Here is a 23,016-nt window from a genome sequence, read left to right on the forward strand (position 1 = left end):
TAAGTGGGTATTGAAATTGTATATTGTCTCAGTGCAGCAGCATTTTTGAAATCCAGGCTGTGATTTACTAAGTATCTCATTACTGTTGAGAAGGCTAACCACTCTTGGATATATTATTTTCTCTGGGCAGTAATTATTGACATTTGTGGGGTACTATTTTTTTTAGAGAGGCTTGACAAAGATATATTTTAAGCTGTCTGGGTTAAATATCTTGAGTTAAGTGAGGCATTACACAGCTGACTCAGAACATCTGCTGTAACTGCTCCACATTCTTCTAATATCTTATTAGATGTGTCATCTACTCAAAAGAGCATTTATTTTTGAAAGATTTTATGATTTCTTCTTATTTCACAAGAGGTTGTTAGGCGAAAATTAATCTGATTAAGGTTTCTCAAAACTGACTCTTCCATGTGCTGCTTGGCCTTTTCTTTTGAACTATTCTCACCAATGTTTTACCTACATTTAAAAATGGTTGTTAAATTCATTATCTACTTGTTTACTGTTGGTTAAGATAGTCTCATTCCCTTTAATAGTAATACAACCTACCCCAGTAGTCACTTTTCCTATCTCCCTTCTAACAACATTCCATATTTCGTGATTTCCTGATACATTTTCTCACTATGTTACAATAATTATAATAATGTAAAATTACTACTGGTGTTTTATTAATTCTTGCTGTCTCATGTAGTTTTCTTTTTCTTTCTGAACATGGTTTCTTTGAAAACTGTTTGTTGCAGTTAGTAATTTTTTTAGGCAACAATGTCCAGAAAGGTATATAAATTTATCAAGAAATTTGTGCCATTTTTCATTAGCGTTTGACTCATTATATACATTTTCCCAATTAACATTTCTTAAAAGTTCTCTGAAGTGCTCTATAGATATCAGATTGAGCAACTTTACACTTTTACTTAGCGGTTTCTGAACTGTATACCCTGCTAGATTTTATAAGTTTACCAGTTGTGCATCATGGTCTGACAATCCATTTATCACAGGGAAAGTGTGGGTCAGTTTTACATCCTATTGCTGTGCAAATACATCTATTAGAGTGCTACTATCTTCAGATGTACGTGTAGGGAAAACGATTACTAATTCTAAGTTATGTCATTAATAACACTTCTGGTTCACCACAGATTAATAACTTCTTCTTTCTGTCTGACAGAGAGTATAATGTGTAGTAAGACTTTTTTATGAATAGGTCTGAATCTCCTAATGGGGACATGTACCTGATTGTTAATATCGACACTACATTATCTAACTGTAGTTCACATGCACGAAATTTAAAGTGCTGATCGACTCAGAAATTGGTTACCTTTACAATTTCTTTTTTAAATCCTTGTTTTGTGTTAATGGCAACTCCTCCTCTATCCACATTAGATCTGCAAGTGTAAGTTGCTAAATTATACCTATTTATACTGACAATTTCTGTCCCCACAGTCACTACTACTGTATTTTTTATTCCCTGCATATTTTAGATGAAGTAAATTGGTACTACCCTTAGCTTTGTCTCTAATTACTGTACATGAAGCTTCTTTATAATATTTTTCTTGATTGTTGTCTGTCTGGAGTTTCACTTTATCCTAAAAAACCTGTCTGCCTGGTCCCCACTAACCACAGGGATCATGACTTGTGTGACTGTGGCCCTCCCTACAGTGGACCACTTGCAACTATGTTACGTTTTGGTCTCTCCTTTTGTTAACAATTAGGTCTGGTTCTTATTTTTTTCAAACATACACTACATGGAACCAAAATAATTATGCACTAAATATTCATTTGTTGTGAGAGATATAAATACAAAAAAGAATGTAAAAATGGTCCAGTTAACCTAACTGTACACTAAATTACATGTACAACTTCCATATAACATCTATTGCCTATGGGTGGATAAATAAAATGAAATAAAGACCACAACCCAACAGTATCACCAAACCACCAATGTAGCCACAACGTGCACTTGACTCAGTTAATGTCAAAGTGGTTCATGTTACCCCACCATTTTATCCCATTTTACAGGAGGCTTTTAAAATAAAAGTTAAAAATAAATGTCTTAAATGAATGTTAAAAGGAGGCTTAAAAAGATTAGCTTTTTGCTCTGATTTATTCATGAGTTTTAAAATATCTCTATATAATTATACAATATTATATAATATTAAAAATTGAAATATAATGAGATTTTTACACCTTTTAGTTACATATGCAGAGACGATTCCATCTTCTGAACAGCGTAACAATAAAAGTTAAATGAATAAATATTATATTAAAGAGTACTCTCAGTTGTTACTCTTATTGCTGTAACCCAGATAGATATTTAGCATGCAATATGTGTCTAATTAGAAGTAATGTGACAGGTGTCAGTAACTAATTTCTCTAGTACTGTGAAACAGCGAAAGTAGTGCAGCTGACCTTCTATATTATGTCGTTGCTTCGTCACTGCTAAGCTATGAGCGCATTATCAGGCATGCTGACAAGTCACGTACGATTTATCAGGAAATATTCATTTTCCTTCTTTATTGTGACGATAGTCTTAATCTTGAAACAAAGTAGTGCTTGGTCTGACGGGTGATCGGGGTATGTTGCCAGAGATGCAAAATGTCACATCAGAACATAAACATTTGACCAGTGAGTTGTGTTGTATGATTGTCATGTGTACTGTGTATTTACATTATTCTGCAAGACAGAGTGGTTTTATAGAGAAATGGTGGGTGGAGGGTTTGGGCTGTCGTTAAGTAAAAGAGAAGCGATACGTTTGAAGGGAGTGAGAATGGGCGGGTTTCTGCCTTAGTATAGCGCTAATATCCTCTCACTGAGTTAACCTTTTTTTTTATGGACTGTGGAATATTAGACATGGTTTTGTGTTATATTTTTGTGGTCATGTACAGTGTAACCAACTCAAAAAAGCTTGAAGTAACGGTTTCGGAAACAAAACGCGTATTAAGTGGTACTAGCAGCCCAAGATTCATGTCTCACAAAAATCTTTCACATGTCCCGTACACTTTTAATCGATATCTGTTATATATTGCTCCTTTCCATCATGCGAAATTTATTGTAAGGTACTTTGACTGTGTAAGTTCCTGAAACCAATTTTAACAACTTTCGACCAGCTACGAAAACAGTAATTACAAGATATAAACACGTTTTATTGTGTTAGTGAAATGTTTCTCTTTCATATCGGTGTTAGGATGTGGATGAATTGACTTTAAAAATTATGATTTTTGCATATGTTCTATTAAATACGCCCTCCCCAAAACTTGTTCATTTGGAATTTCATGAAATATGGAGGGTTATTGTTAAAAATTATCGAAATATAGTGTCTGCTTGCGGTATTACCGAGTTTTTTTATTGTACTTGGCATTATAAATTGTTTCTCTCAGTCGAGAAAGAGTGCCTTTTTTTTCCAGCTGTGTATAAATTCAACTTCTTCATTGTGCATTTAGGAATTCATTGACAAGAGTTCATTATTGCGTCTTTCACCCAGTGTTTGTACTCAATCAATCGATCTCTGTGTTCATCCGTTAACAATTTACATTGTATGGATGTAGTCAATACAATATAGTTTCTTATCTTTAATTTGTTTCAAAAACTTGGATAATAAATACATTTTTTAGCAGTTTATATAAATATTATTTTTCCATATTCAGATATTCCTCAATGCTATAAAAACTATGAGTGAATAAAAATTGTTTAACATCTACCTTGAATTTTAGAAATCCTTTAATTTTCTTTATTGTAGAAGGCAATGCACTAAAAAGTATTTTAACTGGTAATTTATGTAAGTATAATAGGCACACAGCAATGATTCAGTGTTGCAACCTTCCTGAAGCATTCTCAGCACATAGCAGCATTTACTTCATTTTTTCACTCAAAACTTCTAGATGCTTTTCAAGTGATCATCCACCCATATAACGAAGAATTTGGAGCTTGTGCAATAACATTTTTCCGTAACCCAGCTTTTACTCTTCTTCTAGCTTTACTTTTAATATTACTGCAATTCATCAATACTTTTTTATCCTTATTTATGATCTAAGCATTATCTCTAAACCGTTTTCCTGTTTCATTTATTGTCCTAGAGACACTGTCGTAAATTATCCTCAGTGTATCCTTTTATAAAAATGCTAGTGTCATCATCAAACATTGCAGTTTCTGCAACTGTCAGATGGTTTGGCAAATTGTTTATGTACACCAAGATCAAAAGAGGGCCCAACACGGAACTTGAAAGACACTCCTTGCCTTCATAACATATTTGTATTTTCTGCTGTCTATCAGAGAGATAAGACTTGAAGCATTTGAAGGCAAGTCCCCAGACCCCATAACATTCTAGTTTCATAATAGTCATGGCTGATTAAATCAAACGCTTTAGATAAATCTAAGACTATTTCACATCTTAATTTGTTCTTGTACAAGGCATTTTCATGAATTGGAAGACTGCTGTTTCTGTGGATCTGTTTTTTCTAAACCCATTTTGAGTGTTAGTCAGTATTTTATTTTTATTCAGGAAGTGAGCTATCCTTTCATACATTACTCTTTCAATTACTTTAGAGAAAACTGACAATAATGGCACTGGCCTGTAATTATTTATGTCAGGTGTACTATCCTTTTTGTGAAGTGTCTTTATCATGGAGAGTTTTAATTTTGATGAGAACACCCTTATCCTGAAACAAGTATTAGTAATGTCCGCTAGGTGAGTATCTACACGGGTAGAACTATGTTTGATTACCTTGTCTGGAATTCTGTTAATACCACAAGACATTTTATTTTTTAGTTTATTAGTAGCATTTGTAACTTCACATTATGTTATTGGGTACAGAAACATTGTCTTTTCACAAGTTGGTACTTTTATGTTTTTTTTTTTTTTTCTCACATTGCACAGACTTTTAATTAGGTTCGGTGCTGTGTTCACATAATGTTCATTGCATATATTGGCTACCTGTTGATCATCTTCTATCACTTTACCCTCACTTTTAATTTTGAAATTATGAGTCTTGATTTTACGTTTTCCTATTGTTTATAACATTCCAAATCGATTTTGATTTATTGCTTCCCTTATTAATGTAGGTATCATTGCTTAGCCATTTTTCTGCCTTTAAAACTTTCCTATAGACCCTTCTATATTTCCTGTAGTATGGTTTTATTGTTGTATTTATTTTAGCATGTCTGATTGGGTTTCTAAGGGTGGTTGCTTGTGTTACCCATGTGTTTGTGTTCTCACTTACTTTAATTCTTTGTGACAGGAATGCTACATTGTAGCAGTATTGATAATCAGTGAGAAAACTGTCATACTTTCTGTCTGCAATATAAGTTTGTTCTATGCCCCACTGCACCCTTTTTAGCATACAATTAAATACCCTTAACCCGTTTGCATTAATAAGTCTTCTTTGTACTTATTTTTCAGTGACTGTGTATTTCTTATTGTTCTCATTCCTTATCATTTTTAAAGCCATATGGTCAGAAAAGCCTGTATCTGTTACTTCAACATTGTACTCACAGCTTTGTTTGTTGGTAAATATCTGATAGTGTTATTTCAGACCCTCCATAGATCACATAATATTGGAGAAACTGCAGTGTTCTCAAACAAGTTAATGAATAGGTTAGTTAAAAAAACTTAAAATATGTAGCTTTTAGATGCTTTGTTAATTGATATAATTGTTGTTGATCTGCATTAACTCTTACTTTGTACTTGAAAAGTCTGAAAAATAACTTGTTGTATCAATATAAAGGAAGGCAAATTTATCACTAATAAACAGTTGTTTTACCTGCTATCATGTTATCTTTATTTAATTAAAATGGGAAATGGATGGTATTTTACTAGTAATTGAAATAGGAACAACAACAGCTTTAACACACAAATGTATCAACCCTGTTAAAACTGCCTCTCCGTAAGTGGTTAACAATTAGGTGCAGTTTTTCTTATAATTTCATCCTTTGTATTGTGTATTGGTCTAAAACTATGGACAACAGTAACATATTTAGCCAAAGAACATATATTAAAATACTGTTAAACTGCTATTGGACCATTTATTTATACTTGAAAGTAGGCCCTACTTGCACAAATTGTAACTGGAGTTACAAACTATTTTACTTTGAATCACCTCTGAATTTCAATGGATATCCACTGTTATACTGTAAGCTACTTGTGGAGGACTTTCATAACTGGAAGCTAAGTTGGAACAAACACAATCACTTAAGAGGAAGTTCGGTCGTTTCAGTCATTCCCTAACAGTCAGAAGCATCAGTGTAAATGTCATTCTGGTTTTGAAAATAATGTCTTGAAAGTATGTGATGTTCCTTCAGAATTCTTCCGGTGAACTGCTATCAGATATTTTTGACCAGTCCAAGCTGCGCAGTCGTTCCATGTTACACATTTGACTAAGGGTCATCCATGGTCAGCGGGACATTTTACTGGAAGTTGTAAAGTGGTAAAATTATTGTTAGTTTATTCTTGCACAGTTGTTTACACTACATTCTTCTTGTCAACAATGAAATTTTTGGTGAGAATGGATTTTGTATAAGGTTATAACTCCAAGAAGATAGTGCAACTTCTTGTGATTATTTCATCATTTTCTTTGTTTTCAAGGCATGGTTTTGACAATTTAATGGTAGTATTTTAATGAAAATGTATAAGAATTATATTACTTACATTTTAATGTACAAAATAAAATGAGAAGAATGCACTGTGGTACTAATAGTCAAACTATAGAAGCTTTAGAAAATATTATCATTGTCATTTTGTGTCTAAAGACAGGTTTGATGCATCCTTCTAGGCTGCTATATCCTGTGCAAGCCTCTTTATCTCTGAGTAAGGAATCCTACTGAATCTGCTTGCTGTATTCGTCTCTTGGTCTCCCTCTACTTTCTACAGTTTTTGCTCTTCTCCATCCTCCACTCTCTTCCCATTTCACTGAAATGTGATGTCTCAGGATGTGTCCTATCAATCAATCCCTCCTCATCAGGTTGTGTCACAAATTCCATTCCTCCCCAGTTCTTTTCAGTGTCTCCTAATTAGTCACATGGTCTATCTGTCCATCTACTTATCTAATTGTGAGCCTGTTTCTGTAGCACCAGATTTAGAAAGTGTTGATTCTCTCCTTGCCTAAACTGTTTATTGTCCATGTTTCATTTTAATACATGGCTACACTCCATACAAAGAAAGGTGACAAAAAGAGAGATGTCAGTAAGCACTGACCTGTTTCAGTGCTGACATCATTTTCTAAATTTTTGAGAAGGTGATGCATTCTAGGATAGTATCTCACCTTCCAACAATAATACCTTCAGCAAATTGCAGTCTGGGTTTCGGAAGGATAGTTCTACTGAGAAATAGATATTTGTGTACACTCACCGGATTTTATGATTGCATTAAATAATACAACAGCACTGGTTGGTATTTTCTACCGCTGGGTCAATGGAAGCAACAGATTCCACACAGTAGCTTAAACCTGTGACGTAATGGTAGTGGTGTGTGTAGTATCACTATGGCATGGTGTTTTTGAGTTGGTTATGTATGTAGACGTTGCTGTATTTCATGATGCACCTCTGGTGTTGGATGTGGACGTGCAAAATTTAACGTGTGGTATTCGGTTCATTTCAGTTGAATTTTGATTGTCGTTGTGCTGAAGTGGTTTTGAGTTTAGGTAATTGATGCGGTAACGTTTTGTTATTTGTTTTGGTTTTATTCTATAGTAATTGTGATGTTATGTCTGTTGTATATTTGTGGTAGGTTAGTTGTGTTTTAATTCATGAAGTGAATATGGAGTATTTGGGTATCTCTAAATTGTTGGAGTTTTTGTTTCCACTTTCTGGAGTTGTCGGTGTTGGCTTTTTGGTATCGATAGCTGTGGTTAAGCTATAAAGGTAAGGAGAATTTCAGATTCCACCTTTCAGCGACGTAGGTGTTGGGGTTGAGTGATATAGGTAAAGGGAAATGTCAGATTCCTGTGGTTTTGTTGGTGTAGCGGATGTTGTAATTTAATTTTTTTTATATCATTTGTTTTAGGACGGTGTGGTGGTCATTTTTATTATTACATCTTTAGCATGCCCCCCCCCCCCCCCCTCCCCCCAAACTCCCAAATTTCCACAGTTGTCCCATTAGCTTCATTTTACTTTTGGTGTGAGACATTATTGTTTCATTTTTATTTTTGTTACTGTGTGAATGTAGTGATGCCATCATCACAGTTTTGTATATCCTGCAACTAGCCATTTCTGCCATATTGGTGACATCATGTGTCAAAGCAGATAAATAGAATTGGACACTTTTGTAATGCCCTGTGGCCTATCTTGTGTGAATTGCAGTATTCTCGCAGATAAATTGAAGTTTCATGGGATTGATGATACATAGCCAACCAATGGATGATATCATCTAACAAAAAAAAAAAAAAAAAAAAAAAAAAAAGCGCAGGAAGTTGTACTTAGTAATTCAACCAAGTCTGGGGTCATAATGCTGACTGGGGAGAAGAAATATCGCTGCAGTTCCCTGATGCTCAGTCTTAGGTGAGCTATTGGTCTTCATATCTACACCTACATCTACACTCCACAAACCACAGTGAGGTGCTTGGCGTAGTGTATATCCCATTGTACCAGTTATTAGGGCTACTTCCCATTCCATTCAAGTATGGAGTGCAAGAAGAATGATTGTTTTAATGCCTTCGTGCATGCTGTAGTTATTCTTATCTTATTCTCATGATCTCTGTGTTAGGGGTACTGTAATGTATTAGTACAGTTGTCATTTAAAGCGGGTTGTTGGAACTTTGGGAATAGATTTTGTTGGGGTTTTTGAGTCCTGCAGTTTAGTTCCTTCAGAATCTGTGACATTCCGCCACAGATGAAACATATATGTGACCATTCATAAGGTCCTTCTTTGTATGTGTTAAATATCCCCTGTTCGTCTTATGTTGTATGGGTCCCACACACTTCAACAATATTCTAGAACCAATCACAAGAGTTATTTGTAAGTAATATGTTTTGTAGACTGATTGTGTTTCCCCAGTATTCTACCAATAAACTGAAGTTTACTGCTTGTTTTATCCATGACTGAAGCTGTGTGATCATTCTGTTTCATATCCCAAGTGTTACATCCATGTAGTTGTATGAGTTGGCTGATTCCAACAATTACTATTGTCACCGAATACTAGGTTTTTTTGTTTTGTTTTGTGAAGTGCACAATTTTACAAGTCTGAACATTGAAAACAAGTTGTCAGCCTCTGCACCACTTTGAAATCTTTCAAAGATCTGACTGAATATTTGTGTACTTTCTTTCTGACAGTACTTTATTATAGATACATGCATCATCAAAGTTGGAGGTTACTATTAATGTTGTCCGCAAGGTCCTTAATATACAACATGAACAGCAAGAATGTCAACACTCTTTCCTGGGGCACATCTGAAGTTAATTCTTCAAATGACAAAGACTGTCCATTCAAGATAACATTCCTCCTTGTCAAAAGGTCCTCAGTCCAATTACAAAATTCGTTTGAAACCCCATATGATGGTACCTCAACAATAAGCATAGATGTACCAGAGCTATCAGTGTATCATGTGACACAAGTGCGAGTTGGGTTTCACATTGTCAACGCTTTCTGAATCCTTGCTGGTTGGCACTGAGGTGGTATATGTAAAAATCTTCCATGTAACCCATGAAAGCAGAATAAGTTCTTTTTGGAGACGACATTAGTATTTTAATGAATCCAAGCATAGATACAGAAACAGAATAATAATTAGCAAAATTCTTAATAGTACTGTTGACTTGTTTCTGTGAATGGTCTCGCCCTCAATTTTAATAATACACAACATACTCAGTTCTGCACATCTAGAGGTGCTACACCAGAGATAAGCGTAAGACATGGCAAGGAAATTATAAATAGGGTGTAAACTTCAGAATTATTGGGTGTCAATACTGATGAGGATTTAAATAGGAAAAAATGTATTTTGAATCTCCTAAAACAACTTAGTTCAGCCACATTTGCACTTAGTCATTGCAAATCGTGGGGAGAGACAAATCATTAAGATGACGTGTTTTGTGTATTTCCATTCAATAATGTCGTAGTGAATAATGTTCCGGGGAAACTCTGATAAGAAAGAAAATCTTCAGTGCACAAAAAGATGCAGAAAGAATAATGTGTGATGCTCACCCACGATCGTCTTGTAGACATCTGTTTAAGGAGTTGGACATTCTGACTACTGCTTCATAGTATATTTGTATTCCCTCACAAAGTTTGTTTTAAATAATTCACTACAGTTCAAAAAGAGTAATAATGTACATAATTACAATACCTGAAGGAAAAACGGCATTCATTACTCCACTTTAAGGTTGTCCTTATCACAAAAGGGGTGCACAATGCTGCAACAAAAATTTTTGATCTCTTTCCAAGTGATATAAAATGTCTGACAGACAGCAGGGTAAATTTGGAAACAAGCTGAGAAAGTTTCTCCTTGACAGATCCAACTATTCTGTAGGAGCATTCCTGTTACTGTAATGTGTAAAAGGTGGTGGGTAGGAATTACTGACTCACATCATATGATATATTTTTGTTCTTTTTGGAAAAAGAATTAGAAACTCTCAGAATGTAAACTTGTGTACAAATTAATTTGTGATGTGAATGTAAAATGACTCATTCCTCATCAGTACATCCTATTGTGCAAAATGAAAGTGACTTACTAATTAATTTCCTTCCTAATAGTCAAATCTATATTTGATAACAAATTTCATGCCCAAATTGCAAAACTCATCTACTACTTTCTCATTTCCTTACCAAATTTTCTCAACATTACCTGATATAATTAGACTGCCTTCAGTAATCCTTGTTTTGCATTTGTTGATGTTCATATCATATCTCCATTTCAAGATTAGATTAGATACAGAATTCATTCTATAGACCAAGAAAGAAAATGATTCTTGTGGTTGTGTAGGACGTCAAATTATAACACAGAAAACATAGAACATTTGACTGTAATACTCACTTCTCTGATCATTTATCAAGAGATGCTCAAAATATGTGAATACATTACACTAAACTGGAACTGCTAATATTTACAGAATTAATCAAATGTCAGAATGGAACACAGTCTTTCAAACTCCGTTTAATCTGTGCTTTATCTGAAACCAAGTTTTTAATGGTTGCTGGTAGTTCATTGAAAATATATGTTCCTGAATATTGGACCCTGTTTTGGACGAAAGTATGTGATTTTATATCTTCATGTAGATTGTTCTTATTCCTAGTATTGATTTGCAACAAATTTCAATAAGGAGTAAATATACTGAGAAGCAGTGGTTAGAACAGTCTGTTCCTTGCATTGATTTGTAAATGATGAGCTTGAAATGAGTTTATTACATGCTTCTGCACTTTAAAAACTTTTGCTTGTTTGATGAGTTACCTCAAATATGATCCCATACGACATAATAGAGTGAAAGTAAGCAAAGTTTGTATATATGAGCGGAAAGACTTACCTTAGGGGGAAAAAAGGACAGGTATACACTCGCGCGCGCGCACACACACATCCATCCGCACATACACAGACACAAGCAGACATTTGTCAAGGCAAAGAGTTTGGGCCTTCCGACTTTATTTTAGAGTTGTATTCCCAGAAATTTAACAATGTCAACCTCTTCCAACTGCAAGTCTTCATATGTTATACACATGCTGCAAGGAAATCTCATACAGGTTCTGAATTGCATATAGTGCGTTTTTTTCAAAGATCAGCAACAGTGAATTAGCTTTAAACCATTTATTAATGTCAGTGAAAATTTGATTAGCAGTCATTTCTAAATCTGTACTTGATATGGTATTTATTGCAATGTTCGCATCATCTGCAAACAAAACAAACTTACCTGGCAATGTTCCATGCGAGACATCATTAATGTACACAAGAAAAAGCAATGGATCCAAGATGGAACATTGAGGAACATAACATGTCGTTAATTCCCAATCAGATGAAGACTCATTGCTTACTCAAGACATTGTCCATTCATTTCAGCTTTCCTTCAGAGTCCTTTGCTGTCTAACAGAATTATGATGTCATCGGGGAACCTTAAAGGATTTATTTCTTCTCCCTGAGCTTCAGCATGGAGAGCTGCATGAAACCAATCTTAGGACTGAAGACTTTGGTTTCCTTTACTGCTTGGTCAGTGCACAATTTGCACTGCTTCCCTTTAACGTCTCTTGACTCTTATAACTGCTGTCTGATTTTTGTAAAAGTTGTATGTAACCATTTGCTCCCTGTATTTGACCCCTGCTACCTTCAGAATTTTGAAGAGAGTATTCCAGACAACATTGTCAAAAGCTTTCTCCAAGTCAACAAGTGCTATAAACATATCTTCTAAGAGAAGTCGTGGGGTTAGTATTTCCTCGTGTGTTCCTACATTTCTCCAGAATCCAAACTGACCTTTACTCAGTTTGGTTTCTACAAGTTCTTCATTCGTCTATAAAGAATTCATATTAGTATTTTGCAGCCATGACATGCTAAACTGCTATATCAGTAATTTTCTCATCTGTCTCAACCTGCTTCCTCTCCAATTGAAAATATTATGTTCTTCTTGAAATCTGAGGATGTTTCACATGTTATACATTTTGCATACTGGGTAGAAGAATTTTGTCATGGCTGGCACTTGCAAGGCTATCACTAGTTCTGACAGAATGTGGTCAATGCCTAGGGCCTTGTTTAGACGTAAGTCTTTAAAAGCTCTGTCAAATTATTCTCCCCCTGTGGGTCCAGGGGTAAGAATAGGCCCTAGGTATTCCTGCCTGTCGTAAGAGGCGACTAAAAGGAGTCTTACACCTTTCAGCCTTAATGTGATGGTCCCCTGTCGGGTTTGACCTCCATTCTTCAAAAGTTTTCCGAAAAGTGAGCCAATTGGGGAAGGGTGCCTTACACGGTGCATCGTGTCCATAGTGCCTTGAGATCTGTAGCCCACTTTCTCATTGGCGCATTCCAGTCCTGCTCATTCTCTATCTCTTGGGCAAGGACACCTTCTTGGGTGTGTTTACCACCATGCACTATGCAGTGTCAATTTCTGTGCCAACGATGACCGTGGACTTGTTCCAGCACAGTAGCCAGTCTGTTGTGGTAGGGCCGCCATGTACCCTGTTGGTTGTAGCCCCCCTGACAACATAGGGATTCCTCTGCTGATGCCTGCACTGTTAACTCCCCACATATGCCAAGGAGTAGATGCCTGTCATCCTGGGACATTGGGACTCCTGGCAGTGACCATACTGCCAGGTGGTCTTTGCTGTGGCTGGCTGGCACCTGTGGGTAGGGCCTCTGGTCGGAGTGGATGGCATTAGGGCGAATGATGCGCAATGAATTGTACCACATGCTCACACTGGTGATCAAACACCAGCAGTCTCTAAGCGTTCTAAGTCTCAGTACAATGCAAAGAAGTATGACCCTAAATCATTGGCTTCCCTGGCCACACCATAGGAGGAACACCACACTAAGGATGGCAGTGAACCTTATTCACTCTGGTACCTCGTATGTACAAGAACTGATGGGGACTCCTTCGTTTCAATGAAGCCACAGTTTTTTGTAGACCATTTAGAAGACAAGTTTGTGAAGGTGGGAGGGCTTGTCCAAAATGCGGTCGGGGTCAGTCTTGGTAAAAACAGCATCCTTTGCTCAGTCAAGAGGATTACTCGCTTGTGACAAGCTGGGGGATGTTCCGTTACCATCACACCCCATAAGAGCTTAAATATGGTCCAGGGTATTATATTTCACAGGGACCTTTTTTTGCAGTCTGACAATGAGCGCATGCAAACTTAGTGATGGGGCATTCATTTTGTCCGGTGCGTCCATCGGGGTCCGAGGGGAGTAATCAGGTTGCCACCAGTGCCTTCATTTTGGCCTTCTAGGATTTCCCCTTTGCCCAAGAATGTTAAGGTGGTGGTCTATTGTGTGATGTAAAGCCATGTATCCCTCCCCTTATGTGGTGCTTTAAGTGCTGGAAGTTTGGCCATATGTCTTCCCACTGGACTTCCAGCGTCACATGTCGAGATTGTGGGTGTCCACCAGATCCCAATAATCCATGTGCCCCGCCTCCTATCTGTGTCAACTGCGGAGAGCATCTATCCTCTTGGTTGCCAGACTGCAGGATTTTACAGCGCCAAAGGGAAATCATGTAATAAAAGACCCTAGACCGACTGACACATACACTGAGGCTAAGAGGAAATTTGAGCATCTACGTCCTGTGGCTATGACCACCTCTTAAGCCCCTGCTATGAGAATAGTTGTAGCTGCATCCGTTATGCAAATTCCACGTGGCTCTCAGAGCCGGAAGACTACACATGCCCCCTTGATGGTGGGGGGAATTTCCCTCCCTGTTGCTCCCACACCACCTACCTTGGGAGCACTGCCCCCCCACCCTCCCCCCCTCAACCACCAGGGACACCAGTCCCCACTTCCCAGCCGGAGAAGTTTGAATCTTCTTCTTCAACTCTCACTAGGAAGAGGTCCCTTGGGTCACTCCCTTCCCAAGTTTCTGCTAGTGGGAAAGGTTACTCCCACCAGTGGCTGAAGTGCCCAAAGGTAGCTAGTCGTAGGGCTTTGAGATCATCCTCAGTCCCATAGACTGAATCAGTGAAATCCTCCCAGCCAGAGAAACCCAAGGAGTAGTGAGAGAAATCCAAAAAGAAGACCCCCTAAGACCAAGGGATTTGCGGTTGCACCCACACCACCACTACCTTCAAGCTTTGCTCCTAAGGATGAGATGGAGATTATGGCGTCTGCTGAGGACCCAGATCTCGCCTGACCCACAGACACCACGGATACAGACTGCTCAGGAAATAAATTGGTGGCAGCAGGTGACCCTGAGGCGTAAACTGCCTCATCGAATGTTCCATGCCTTCTCAGCCTCTTGATCATGTCATCCTCTAGTGGAGTTCGGGTGGTTTTTTCCACTGCCTGGCCCAGCTACTGCAACTGTTAAGTTTTACACCCTCTTTCTGCATTGCCCTCCAGGAAACCTGGTTCCCAGCAATGCAGAACCCTGCCCTCTGCAGCTATAACGGATATTACAGGAACAATAGTGACAACAATCGAGTGTGAGGTGGAGTTTGTGTCAATGACCTCGACTCGGTATGTAGTGAACCTTGCCCTTCAAACCTCTCTTGAAACTGTGGCCGTCAGGATAAGGATGACGCAGGAAATAACTGCCTGCAACATATATCTTCCTCCAGATGGCGCAGTACACCTGAATGCATTGGCTGCACTGATTGATCCACTCCCTAAGCCTTTCCTACTTCTGGTGGATTTTAATGCCCATAACCCCTTGTGGGGTGGCTCCGTGCTTACTGGCAGAGGCAGAGATCAAAAATGTACTGTCACAACTCGACCTCTGCCTCTTAAATACAGGTGCCCCCATACATTTCAGTCTGGAACATGGCACATATTTGGCAATTGATCTCTTCAGTTTGCAGACCTGGCCTCCTTCCATGTATCTGCTGGAGAGCACATTACAACATGCGTGTTAGTGACCACTTCTTTATCTTCCTGTCACTGCCCCAGCATCAGGCGCTCGGAGGCGTGCCCGGATGGGCTTTAAGTAACGCGGACTGGGAAATTTTAACCTCTGCTGTCACTGTTGAATCTCCCCCACATGGTAATATTGATGTGATGGTTGAGTAGGTGAGTACAACTATTGTTTCTGCAGCAGAAAACGCGATCCCTCACTCTTCAGGGTGCCCACGGCGAAAGGGAGTCCCTTGGTAGTCACCAGAAGTTGCTAAAGCAATTAAGGAGTGTCGGCAAACTCTATAGTGGTGTAAGCGGCACCCTTCCCTGGAGCACCTCATAGCCTTTAAACGGCTCCGTGCCCACGTTTGCCAACTTCCCAAACAACAGAAGCAGAAGTGCTAGGAGAGACGTGTCTCGACCATTGAGTGCCGTAAATCACCGACTGATGACCTTAGCTGTTTAGTCCCCCTTAAACATCCCAACAACCACCACCCAAGTCTGGGCAGAGATCAAACGTGTTTTCGAGTACCAGACCCAAACAGGTGTTCCTGGCGTTACCATAAATGGCGTGTTATCTACCGACGCAAATGCGATTGCTGAGCACTTTGCTTGAGAGAGAATTACCCCTAGCCTTTCGCATCCTCAAATGGCGGCTGGAAGAGAAAGTGATCTTGTTCACTACACATGACAGTGAATCCTATAATGCCCCATTTACAGAGTGGGAGCTCATCAATGCCCTTGCACATTGCCCTGACATAGCTCCTGGGCCTGACCGGATCCACAGACAGCTGATTAAGCATCTCTCATCTGACTACAAGCGACATACGCTTGTGATCTTCAACTGTATCTGGTGCGATGACATCCTTCCATCGCAATGGTGGGATAGCGCAGTCATTCCGGTGCTCAGTCCCGCTAAAAAACCGCTTGATGTGGATAGCTCTCGGCCCATCAACCTCACAAACGTTATTTGTAGGCTGCTGGAACGTATGGTGTGTTGGCAGTTGGTTTGGGTCCAGGAGTCACGTGGCCTACTGGCTCCATGTCAGGGAGGCTTCACCAGCGTCACTCTGCCACTGATAATCTTGAGTCCTTCGAGTCTGTCTTCTGCAGAGCCTTTTCCAGATGCCAACACCTGGCTGTTGTCTTTTTTGATTTACGAAAAGCGTATGACATGACCTAGCGACATTATCCTTGCCCCATTATATAGGTGGGTTTTCAGAGACCCACTCCTGTTTTTTATCCAAAACTTCCTGTCGTTCTGTACTTTCTATGTCCAAGTTGGTGCCTCTCACAGTTCCACCCATATCCAGGAGATATGCAATCCCACAGGGCTCCGTATTGAATGCGTCTCTATTTTTAGTGGCCATTAACAGTCTAGAGGCAGCTGTGGGGCCATCAGTCTCGCCTTCTCTATATGTGGATGACTTCTGCATTTCTTACTGCACCTCCAGTACTGGTGTTGCTGCACGGCCCCTACTGGGAGCCATTCACAAGGTGGTATCATGTGCTCTAGCCCATGGCTTCCAGTTCTCAGGTGCGAAGTAGTTTGTCGTGCACTTCTGTAGATGTCGTACCATTCATCCGGAACCAGAACTTTATCTTACTGACGATCCACTCACTGTAGTGGAGGCATATCGATTCTTAGGACAGGTTTTTGATGCCAGATTGACTTGGCTGCCTCATCTCCATCAGCTTAAGGGGAAATGCTGACAGCACCTCAATGCCCTCTGCTGCCTGAGCAACACCAAATGGCGTGTAGATCGCTCTAAGCTGCTGCAGCTCTACAGAGCCCTTGTTCAATTCCATCTTGACTGTGGGAGTGTGGTTTATGATTTGGCGGTGCTGTCGGCGTTGCGTTTGCTCGAACCAGTTCACCACTGTGGCGTTCACCTAGTGACTGGTTCTTTTAGAACGAGTCTGGTGGCTAGTGTCCTGGTGGAGGCCGGAGTCCCTCCATTGAAGGTTAGGTGTGCACAACTGCTCGCTAGTTACATTGCACATGTTCGTAGTTCTCCTGCGCATCCAAATTATCGTCACACACTTCGGCGACTCAGGTGAGGGCTAATGATTGTGGTTCGCGTGTGTTTCCTTCTGTCTGAACTGGAGTCCTTCCCTCTACCACCTCTGCTTGAGGTCCATTCACATACAGCTCGATGATGTACACTTAGGCTGCGGCTTCACCTGAACCTTCCACATGGCCCTAAGGTCTTGGTTAACACTGCTGTCACTTCCTCTCTATTCTTGACATGTAGTGGTTTGCACCGATAGCTCAATGGCTCATGGTCATATTGGCTTTGCATATGTTCATGGAGGACATATAGAACAGCACTCCTTGGCCAGTGGCTGCAGTGTTTTCCCTGCAGAGCTGGCAGCCATATTTCGTTCTCTTGAGCACGTCCGCTCATTCCCAGGTGAGTAATTTCTCCTGTGTACTGACTACTGACTCCTTGAGCAGCCTGCAAGCTATCGACCAGTGCTACCCTTGTCATCCTTTTGTAGCAACCATCCAAGAGTCCATCTATGCCCTGGAACAGTTCAGTCGTTTGATGGTGTTTGTCTGGATCCCAGGTCACGTCGGAATCCCAGTCAATAAACTTACCGACAGGCTGGTCTAACAGGCTATGCTGAAACCGGTTCTGGAGATAGGCACCTCTGAACCTGACCTGCATTCTGACTTTTGACGCAGGGTTTTTCGGCTTTGGGAGACGGAATGGCATAACGTTACGCACAACAAAAGGTGTGTCACTAAGGAGACTACAAATGTGTGGAAGCCTTCCATGCGGGCCTCTCGCAGGGAGTCAGATGTCCTCTGCCGACTCCGCATTGGCCATTCTTGTGCGACCCACAGTTATCTCTTGCGCCATGAATACCCGCCTCATTGTCGGTGTGGTGCCCAGTTGACAGTGACTCATCTTCTGGTGCACTGTCCCACTTTGACTGTCCAGTGATTGAAGTGATTGAATCTTGGGTTACCAGACTCGTTGCCGCTAATTTTATCTGATAAAGCCTCATTGGCTGATTTAGTTTAATGTTTTATTCGTGAGGGTGGGTTTTATCATTTGATCTAAGTTTTAGTGCATGTCCGTTGTCTCTGTGTCCTCCAACTTAGTGCTTTTAGGGTGGAGGTTTGAATGTGTTGCAGAGTGGCTGGCTTCTCCTTTTTATTCTCATGCCCAGCCAGCCACGGTCTTCTGCTTTGTTGTTTTTACTGTCTTCATCTCGTTCCTGTGGTTTTCTTGTCCCTCTTTTGTCCATTTACACGTTTGTTGCCCTTCATCATTCTTTGTGATTTTTCCTTTCATTCTGTTTTGTGCTGTCAGTCTAGTTTGTTTTATTCTCACACTTGTGGCATTGTTTTATTCAGAACAAGGGACTGATGAGCTCATAGTTTGGTCCCTTCCTCCCTCTTTTAATCCAACCAACCAATCAAATTCTTCTTGCAGTATCATGTATTCCATTTCATGTTCATGTACATCCTCTTCCATTTCTATAATATTTCCTGCTAGTTCATCTTTCTTATATAGATTCTCTATATACTCCTTCAATCTATCGGCTTCCCTTCTTTGCTTGGGATTAGTTTACCATCTGATCTTTTGATATTCACACAGCTGCTTTTCTTTTCTCCAAAGGCCTCTCTAATTTTCCTGCAAGTCTATGTTTTCTGTAGTGATACATGCTTCTAGATCCTTACATTTGTTCTCTGACCATTCCTCCTCGTTGTTGTTGTTGTTGTGGTCTTCAGTCCTGAGACTGGTTTGATGCAGCTCTCCATGCTAATCTATCCTGTGCAAGCTCCTTCATCTCCCAGTACCTACTGCAACCTACATCCTTCTGAATCTGCTTAGTGTATTCATCTCTTGGTCTCCCTCTACGATTTTTACCCTCCACGCTGCCCTCCAATGCTAAATTTGTGATCCCTTGATGCCTCAAAACATGTCCTACAAACCGATCCCTTCTTCTAGTCAAGTTGTGCCACAAACTTCTCTTCTCCCCAATCCTATTCAATACTTCATTAGTTATGTGATCCACCCATCTAATCTTCAGCATTCTTCTGCAGCACCATATTTTGAAAGCTGCTATTCTCTTCTTGTCCAAACTATTTATTGTCCATGTTTCACTTCCATACATGGCTACACTCCAAACAAATACTTTCAGAAACGACTTCCTGATACGTAAATCTATATTCGATGTTAACAAATTTCTCTTCTTCAGAAACACTTTCCTTGCCATTGCCAGTCTACATTTTATATCCTCTCTACTTCGCCCATCATCAGTTATTTTACTTCCTAAACAGCAAAACTCCTTTACTACTTTAAGTGTCTCATTTCGTAATCTAAATCCCTCAGCATCACTCGACTTAATTCGACTACATTCCATTATCCTCGTTTTGCTTTTGTTGATGTTCATCTTATATCCTCCTTTCAAGACACTATCCATTCCATTCAACTGCTCTTCCAAGTCCCTTGCTGTCTCTGACAGAATTAAGTCATTGGCGGACCTTAAAGTTTTTATTTCTTCTCCATGTATTTTAATACCTACTCCAAATTTTTCTTTTGTTTCATTTGCTGCTTGCTCAATATACAGATTAAATAACATCAGGGAGAGGCTACAACCCAGTCTCACTCCCTTCCCAACCACTGCTTCCCTTTCTTGCCCCTCGACTCTTACATCTGCCATCTGGTTTCTGTACAAATTGTAAATAGCCTTTCAGTCTCTGTATTTTACCCTTGCCACTTTTAGAATTTGAAAGAGTGTATTCCAGTCAACATTGCTTAGCCATTTTCATTCCTTTCCCCAGCCGATGTTCACCAATTTTTCCATCTCTATCAGTTCCTACTATTGAATTGGAGTCCCCCATCGAAATTGAATTATTGTCTGCCGTTACTATCTAAATAATTTCTTTTGTCACATGAGGCACTTCTTCAGTCTCTTCATCTGCAGAGCTAGTTGACGTTTAAACCTTTACTACTGTGGTGGTTGTGGACTTTGCATATCTTGTCCAAGATATCTTCCTGTACTGCCCCAGCATCAGGCCCACGGACGCTTGCCCAAATGTGCTTTAAGTAAGGTGAACTTAGAAACTTTCACCTCTGCTGTCAGTGTTGAATCTCCCACACGGGAATATCAATGTGATGGTTGAGCAGGTGACTACAACAATTGTCTGCGGCAGAAACCGCAATCCCTTTGCTCTTCAGGGTGCCCCTGGTGTAAGGCAGTCCCTTGGTAGTCACCAGAAGTCGCTGAAGCAATTAAGGTGTGTCGGTGAGCTCTACAGCTGCATAAGTGGCACCCTTCCCTGGAGCATCTCATAGCCTTTAAACGGCTCCGTGCCATGTTTGTCAACTTACCAAACGACGGAAGCAGAAGTGCTGGGAGAAATATGTCTCGACCGTTGGGTGCCATACATCACCTTCCCAAGTCTGGGCAAAGATCAACGTGTTGGGTACCAGACCTCAACAAGTGTTTCCGGTGTTACCATAAATGTCGTGGTATCTATGAACGCAAATGCGATTGCTGAGCACTTTGCTCAAGCCTCTGCATTGGAGAATTACCCCCAGCCTTTCATACTCTAAAACGGTGGCTGGAAGGGAATGTGATTTTGTTCACTACACGCGACAGTGAATCCTATAATGCCTCATTTACAGAGTGGGAGCTCCTCAGCTTCCTTGCACATTGCCCCGACACAGCTCCCGGGCCTGATCGGATCGACAGTCAGCTGAGTAAACATCTCCCATCTGACTAAAAGCGACAAGTGATCTTCAACTGTATCTGGTGCGATTGCATCCTTCCATCGCAATGGTGGGATAGCACCATCATCTCGGTGCTCAAACCCAGTAAAAACTCACTTGATGTGGATAGCTATTGACCCATCAGCCTCACCAACGTTGCTTGTAAGCTGCTGGAACGTATGGTGTGTCGGCTGTTGGTTTGGGTCCTGGAGACACTTGGCCTACTGGCTCCATGCGAGGGCGGCTTCCGCCAGGGTTGCTCTACCACTGATAATTTTGTGTCCCTTCAGTCTGCCATCTGAACAGCCTATTCCAGATGCTCACACCTGTTTGCTATCTTTTTTGACTTATGTAAAGCATATGACATGACTTGGTGACATCATATCCTTGCTACTTGTATGAGTGGGATCTCCGGAACCTGCTCCCATTTTTTATCCAAAACTTCCTGTCACTCTGTACTTTCTGTGTCCAAGATGGTGCCTCCCATAGTTCCAGCCATATCCAGGAGAATGGAGTCCCGCGGGGCTCTGTATTGGGTGTCCCTCTATTTTTAGTGGCCATTAACAGTCTCGCAGCAGCTGTCAGGCCATCCATCTCACTTTATCGGTATGCAGATGACTTCTGCATTTTATACTGCTGCTCCAGTACTGGTGTTGCTGAGAGTCGCCTACAGGAAGCCATCCACAAGGCACAGTCATGGGCTCTAGCCCATGGCTTCCAGTTTCCCACCATGAAGACGGGTGTCATGCATTTGTCGGTGTCGTACCGTTCATCTGGAACCAGCACTTCACCTTAATGATGATCCACTCTCTGTAGTGGAGACATATCGATTCTTAAGACTGATATTTGATGATTGTTTGACTTGGCTTCCTCATCTTCGTCAGCTTAAACAGAAGTGTTGGCAGCACCTCAATGCCTTTCGCTGCCTGAGCAACACCAACTGGGGTGCAGATCGCTCCATGCTGCTGCAGCTCTACAGAGCCCTTGTTCAATACTGCCTTGACTGTGGGAGTGTGATTTATAGTTCGGCAGAGCCCTCAGTATTACATTTGCCTGACCCATTGCACGATTGCGGAGTTCGACTAGCGACAGGGGCTTTTAGGATGAGTCCGGTGACAAGCATACTGGTGGAGGACTGGAGTCCCTCCGATGATCAGACGTGCACAACTGATTGCCAGTTTAACATTGCACACATTCATAGCTCTCCCGAACATCCTAATTACAGTCTTCTTTTCCCAACCATGGCAGTTCAACTCCTGCGTAAGCGGCCCAGGTCAGGGTTAGCGATTGCAGTTTGCGTGCGATCACTTCTATCTGATCTGGAGACCTTCCCTTTAACACCTCTCCTCGAGGTCCATTCATGTACACGTCCATGGTGTAGCTGTAGGACCTGGACCTTTCGCATGGCCCTAAGGACTCTGTTAACCCTGCAGCTCTCTGCTATCACTTCCTCTAGGTTCTTGAAGTGTTCCGGGGCTCTGAAGTGGTTTACATCGACGGTTCAATGGCTGATGGTAATGTTGGCTTCGCCTTTGTCAACACAGGCCGTATTGAACAGCATTCCTTGCCCGATGGCTGCAGTGTTTTCAGTGCAGAACTGCTGACCATGTCTTGTGCACTTCAGTGTATCCGTGCATGCCCCGAGGAATCAGTTTCTTCTGTGTACTGACTCCTTGAGCAGCCTACAGGCTATCGACCAGTGCTACCCTCGCCATCCTTTGTAGTGTCCATCAAGGAATCAATTTATGCCCTGGACCGGTCCCATCATTCAGTGGTGCTTGTGTGGACGCCAGGACACGGGGGCTGAGGTGCTTGGTTTTGTTATCTGTAGGGATGCCCTTAGCCAAGCTTGCAAGGG

At 40.7% G+C, this 23,016-nt stretch overlaps 1 protein-coding gene across 10 annotated transcripts in view; it reads left to right on the top strand.

The window, feature by feature from the left end:
• The first annotated feature begins 2,276 nt into the window (after positions 1-2,276).
• The window catches only part of LOC126274857 (E3 ubiquitin-protein ligase RNF34), a 59,964-nt gene continuing 39,224 nt past the window's right edge, over positions 2,277-23,016 (top strand). Inside the window, exon 1 of one of the 10 annotated variants that reach the window (XM_049977155.1) lies at positions 2,277-2,470. The gene's annotated coding sequence lies outside the window, so the exon portion shown is untranslated. Of the gene's footprint in view, positions 3,141-4,583; positions 4,676-5,562; positions 5,582-8,085; positions 8,479-23,016 lie in introns of those variants that run through there. The other 9 variants (XM_049977146.1, XM_049977147.1, XM_049977148.1 and 6 more) reach the window with 9 other exon arrangements.

Source organism: Schistocerca gregaria, chromosome 1 (assembly GCF_023897955.1).
Source record: "Schistocerca gregaria isolate iqSchGreg1 chromosome 1, iqSchGreg1.2, whole genome shotgun sequence".
Classification (NCBI taxonomy): domain Eukaryota; kingdom Metazoa; phylum Arthropoda; class Insecta; order Orthoptera; family Acrididae; genus Schistocerca; species Schistocerca gregaria.